The 6,000-nt window shown below is 42.0% G+C and overlaps 1 long non-coding RNA gene across 1 annotated transcript in view; it reads right to left on the reverse strand.

The window, feature by feature from the left end:
- The window catches only part of LOC115088832, a 67,491-nt gene extending 62,113 nt beyond the window's left edge, over positions 1-5,378 (reverse strand). Inside the window, exon 1 of the long non-coding RNA XR_003855921.1 lies at positions 5,258-5,378. This is a non-coding gene — a long non-coding RNA (uncharacterized LOC115088832). The remainder of the gene's footprint in view (positions 1-5,257) is intronic.
- Positions 5,379-6,000: the final 622 nt, after the last annotated feature.

Here is a 6,000-nt window from a genome sequence, read left to right on the forward strand (position 1 = left end):
CAGGCTGCTTCAGGGTTGTTTTTTGGGTTCATCCCTTTTAAGGAAGATATCCTTTTCCCCATGGAAGGACGTCCTCAGTTTTAACTGTCTTCCTTGTTGCTTTTTGGGTTTACTCACATTGTGTAACTATAGCATGGGTTATTTTTCCCTATATGCATCACCTTGCACTTATCCATATTAAATTTCATCTGCCATTTGGATGCCCAATTTTCCAGTCTCACAAGGTCTTCTTGCAAATTATCACACTCCGCTTGTGATTTAACTACTCTGAATAATTTTGTATCATCTGCAAATTTGATTACCTCACTCATTGTATTCCTTCCCAGAGCATTTATAAATATATTGAAAAGCACCAGTCCAAGTACAGATCCCTGAGGCACTCCACTGCCCACTCACCTCCACTATGAAAACTGACCATTTAATCCTACTCTGTTTCCTGTCTTTTAACCAACTTGCAATCCACAGAGGACATCGCCTCCTATCCCAAGACTGTTTAGTTTACTTAGGAGCCTCTCATTTTATTTATTTATTTATTTATTTATTTATTTATTTACTTTTATATACCGGTGTTCGATTTTACATATCACATCGGTTTACATTTAAACAAAATTTGCGGGACTTTGTAGAACAGCTTCTTAATTCAGTGTGGAAGAATGAGATTAAGAGAGAGGGAGAAAGGAAGAGAGGAATGTGAGTGAGAGATGTATGTAAGTGAGAATAAGTGTATGAGTAAGAAAGAGAGGGAATGTGTGTATGAGTGCGAAGGAGAGAGGTTTGGGAGTGAGAATGAGTATATGAATAAGAAAGAGAGAGGGGGAGTATGTGTATAAGTGAGAGCTAGAGAGGTATGCAAGAGAGAGAAGGGAGAGAGGTACAAGAATGAGAGAGTATATGAACTGAAGGAACGCCAAGGGTGATTCCTCCCCCCCGCCCCTGGTCACAAATGAGAGTTTGCTCACCTCTGCTTTAGAGCCATATGTCAGCATAGCTTTAAATGGGTGTCACTGTGGCACTCTGTTTATGGGCACCAAAATCTTAAATCTGGCCCTGCCCAGAAATTTGTACAAATACAGTTCTCCAGACTCTTAAGAACATAAGAACATAAGAAAATGCCATACTGGGTCAGACCAAGGGTCCATCAAGCCCAGCATCCTGTTTCCAACAGTGGCCAATCCAGGCCATAAGAACCTGGCAAGTACCCAAAAACTAAGTCTATTCCATGTAACCATTGCTAATGGCAGTGGCTATTCTCTAAGTGAACTTAATAGCAGGTAATGGACTTCTCCTCCAAGAACTTATCCAATCCTTTTTTAAACACAGCTATACTAACTGCACGAACCACATTCTCTGGCAACAAATTCCAGAGTTTAATTGTGCGTTGAGTAAAAAAGAACTTTCTCCGATTAGTTTTAAATGTGCCCCATGCTAACTTCATGGAGTGTCCCCTAGTCCTTCTACTATCCGAAAGAGTAAATAACCGATTCACATCTACCCGTTCTAGACCTCTCATGATTTTAAACACCTCTATCATATCCCCCCTCAGTCGTCTCTTCTCCAAGCTGAAAAGTCCTAACCTCTTTAGTCTTTCCTCATAGGGGAGTTGTTCCATTCCCCTTATCATTTTGGTAGCCCTTCTCTGTACCTTCTCCATCGCAATTATATCTTTTTTGAGATGCGGCGACCAGAATTGTACACAGTATTCAAGTACAAGTAGGGAAAGACACTGCTTGACTTTCTTATTATCCCTTTCTCTTCCATTTCATCCAAAATTTTCTTGAGTTTTTGATAGTCTGTTGGAGAAACTTTCCAACCAAAATAGTTTTTCATCTATTCATTCAACAGATGAATTGCTGAATGAATTCCTTAGCTTCCAAAGTCTAATTGATTTGGAGAAAATGTTCTAATATCTCACAATTAGGTTTAGAACTTTATATTTCCAGTACCCTGAGATCTCCCTGATTCAAGCATTAGGTCATCAAGTTCCAATCTCTGCAAAATGATCTGAATGGTATGACTTCTGGTCTGTTACTGGTATTCATCACCTCAGTAACTTCCAAATTCTTTTCATCAAAATCTGCAAATGTTATACAAGGACTGACATCTAAAACCTTGGCATTTTGCCTCAAGATTACAGGCATATTCAGAAAATTGATCAACTTCACCCGTTTGTCATCCCTTAGTGTAGTCACCGCTGTTCTTACCAAGACATTGCTGGTTGCTATTCTGAATGAGGTGTGTTTGACCATAGCATCCCAATGCACGAACATCTAACTCCCTCATTAGTTAAACCACTGGCTTCCAATTAAATGGCGAGTCCAATATAAAGTTGCTAACAATCCACTGACTTATTTTTCTGACACTGATTGCTAGATAAAATCTTTATTGAGAATTTATAAACCAGTTTGTTCCCTTAGGTCCAGTGATAAGAATCTCCTAGAAATTCCATCTGTCAAAGCAGAACATCTGGACCTGACCCGTGAGAGAACATTCTCCACAGTTGGCCTTCGGATTTGGAACTCGCTACCGGACTATGTCAGAGCAGCTGTTTGTAATTCCACCTTTAGAAAGGCTTTGAAGACATTTTTGTTTAAACAGGCATATAACCTAGACTAAATTTGCTCTGATTGAATGCTGATTGATGGCTCCTTGTAAGAACAATGTCTTGTTTATTTTGTCTTTTTGCAGCATTTTATTATTTTATGTCATAATGTTTTGTTTTATAATTTATATATGTTCTAATCTGGAATCCGCTTTGAACTACTCTATGACAAATATGGAATATAAATTGTAATAAATTCAAATTCAGTGCAACCAACTGAAATAGTGGTTGATTTGGAAAGCTTTTCCCATTCCAGATTCTCCTTCTGCAGTTCTAGAATGATACATCTCATCAATTTAACTACATCTACTTTTTGGGGAACATATTTAGTCCACCATCATATTAAATTGGAAAGCAGATCCAGAGTTTCCTCATCAACAGATCTTTATGGATTGTACATTTTTTACCATAATTCTCCTGCCTTTCTGAGATATCCAGTAGATGTTTGATAACATTAGTCCCAATATTAACATCATTATCTTGTCCTGGAACAACCCAGTGGGCACAATAACTTTACTACCATATACTTCAAACTCTAGGTCATTCTCTGCCTTTGGATTTGTTTGATGTCCTCTGGAGCCCACTATAATAGAATGAGTTTGATAGGAATCACTTGTGGTCACTATTCCTCTCTCTAGCAGCATATGCTAGATTTGAATGGAAGATGAGGTGACCATCACTAATCTTGTCCAGCTAAGTGGAGGTTGCTAAATATCCGGTTACGTTCAGCATCCACCACTTAGTCGGATAAATCACTTATCTAGCTAAGTAGATAGCCAAATAAGTTGTGGGCAGGCAGTGGGCGAATCAGGGCGGCACTACTTATCCAATTAACTTAGCCAGATAAGTAGCAATATTCATTCTTATTTGGTTAAGTTAATCAGATAAATTAGATCTGCCGTGCAGCAAGTCTAACTTAGCCAGATATAACTTATCTGGCTAAGTTCTGCCACATAGCCTTGCTGCTGAATATCCCAGGTAAATTAGTTGAATAAGTCTTATTGAATATTGAGGCCCCTAGGTTCACTTATATACTCCCTAATTGTTGGAGGATACCAGTCAGTGATTCTGAAGGGTTGCTAGTGTTGCAACGGTCCCTTTCCGATGTCTTCATTCCGCCTACCTCTTTTTATTTGCTCCTCCTCATGCTGTGGATGGACGCCTGGCTACCGCAGCGTCTGCCTGCCATCCTCTCTGGCGTCCCCGGACAGGCTTGGGCGCTGCCTCCCGCCATGCTCTGCTTGTACCATAGGGCGCGCGCACCGCACAGCCCTTCTTGGCGCAAACCTCCGGGATGTCCCCCCCCCCCCGTGATGATGTCATGATGCCCGGATATTTAAAGCCTACAATGTTTGCTAGCCTTTGAGTTAGCAAGGGTTATCCTACGGAATCCGACGGGTGGGATTCGCTCTCCGTACCCAGCTACTCTGCCTCTCCAATCTCTATTGGACTCTCTAACGCTAACGGGGTACCCGCTCCTTGGGGGCCTCACTTGCTTTCCAGGTCACTATCAGGAAACCGGTACTATCTCCTCGAGGGCCCATGTTCCCTGACTCGCTGCCTACTCCTACCTTCTCTTCTGTCTAGAAGGATTTGCTAATCTTCAACGTCCGTGAGTACTACCATCTTCACCTCAGAGCTGTTCCCTGGAACCAGACACTCGCTCCTTGAGGGCCTGCCTCCATTCCAGCCCCAGTGCCATCTCCATGGAACCGCTGCATGAGTACATCATCTGCAAGCCTCCCAGCACTAAGGGTTCAGATACTCACTTCTCGAGGGTCTGCTCTCCCTACCCTGGGGATCTCCATACTGGGGTCTTGTATATTCTCCACTGTACTCATTCTCTCAGTTCTTTCCACTACAGCACTGCTACCGGAGGAGTCGCTGTCCAGTGCCTGAGGGATACCAGCTCTGTCGGGCTATTCCAGCTGCTCACTACTGTCACCTCTGGTGGCATCCTTACACAGTCTAATAAAAGATCAAACTCTGTGTTTGTGTGTCTTGAGCTAAGCCTGACCTGTGGCCACTCACGGGACTTCCCCCTGTGGTGTGGTCAGCTGCCACAGTGTCCAAGGGTCCACCCAAACCTCATAGTTTACAACAGCTAGCAACTGAGATAGTGTCTGGTCTGAATTTAACCCAACTATCCCACAAGGGACAGAGAGAACAGGACTTTTTTCCAACTTTAACTACTGACTCCTCCCGCCAAAACTGAAACTGAAACATTGTTAGAAGTATACATTGTATTTGCAGGCTCATATGCATTCAACTTATCCACCTTGCTACTGAAAAAGGTTTCTTCCAGCTTGCGTGTCAGAGGAGGCACCAGCAGTTTGGCTGCACCCCAGCACTTTTTTCCTGGAGCATATACTTAGTACAGACTCTGACAAGTTCTCATTTTGCTACCTTCCTAAAAACACTTTTGCATACCCTTGGGAAATAGCTGTCCACTCCCTCTTTCTCTTCCAACAAACATCATTTACGTTAATGCACAGGTCACTAATACACTCTCCTGTAGAATCTTAAGCTCATAAATAAAAGATAAAAGCACAACTTTTGGATTCAGCACTGTAAACAATTAAGAAGAAGCAAACATTAAAAGAAAGCATTTAACCACAGTTCATATGCAACAACTCCTGTAGCTCTGTTTTGTGTTACCAGCTCACTGCTGACAGCGGACAAACTGGTCCTGGCGTGGTCATCCTCTGAGGCTGGTGAATCTCCTGTCTGAAGTTGTGAGAGACGTCACCAAGAATATACTGGATAGCTTCATGCAACATGCCAGCAGCACGGCTCAAATGTACAAACTACCTGGCCAGTTGATAACAGTTCACAGGATTATATTAACTGGTCATCTGGTCAGGAATCAGAAGGAACTTCTTAATAATTAACCAACATAGTTTTATAGGAAAACACAGCAAGTGATTGTACAGTGGATTTTTTAAACATTCAGAGGTCGAAATTCCGTGTCACTTAGCTGCATAAGTGGTGGCAGCTGAATGTCTGACCACTTTCAGCAGCTGCTACTTAGACAAATAACTATTTATTCAGCTAGTTATCTGGCTAAGTGGTGGGCGGGTTGGGAGCATAATGGGAGGAGCTACTTATCTGGCTAACTCACAGTTATCCAGGTATATAATTACCGAATCTCTCCAAAAAACTCTGGACTTCTGGAACACATGCCAACAAGCCATCAACAACTTGCTCACAAGCCTCAATCTGATCCTCAATCAAAACAAAACAGAATACCTACTCATCTCCCAAGACGAAACCTACACACACCCAATTACCAACCTGTCTTCTCAATTAATATTGTCACCACAAGTCAGAAATCTAGGAGTTATACTAGATAACCAAATGAACTACAGATCTCTCATCAAGAACATCGTAAAGGATGGATT

This window comes from Rhinatrema bivittatum, chromosome 3 (assembly GCF_901001135.1).
Source record: "Rhinatrema bivittatum chromosome 3, aRhiBiv1.1, whole genome shotgun sequence".
NCBI lineage: Eukaryota > Metazoa > Chordata > Amphibia > Gymnophiona > Rhinatrematidae > Rhinatrema > Rhinatrema bivittatum.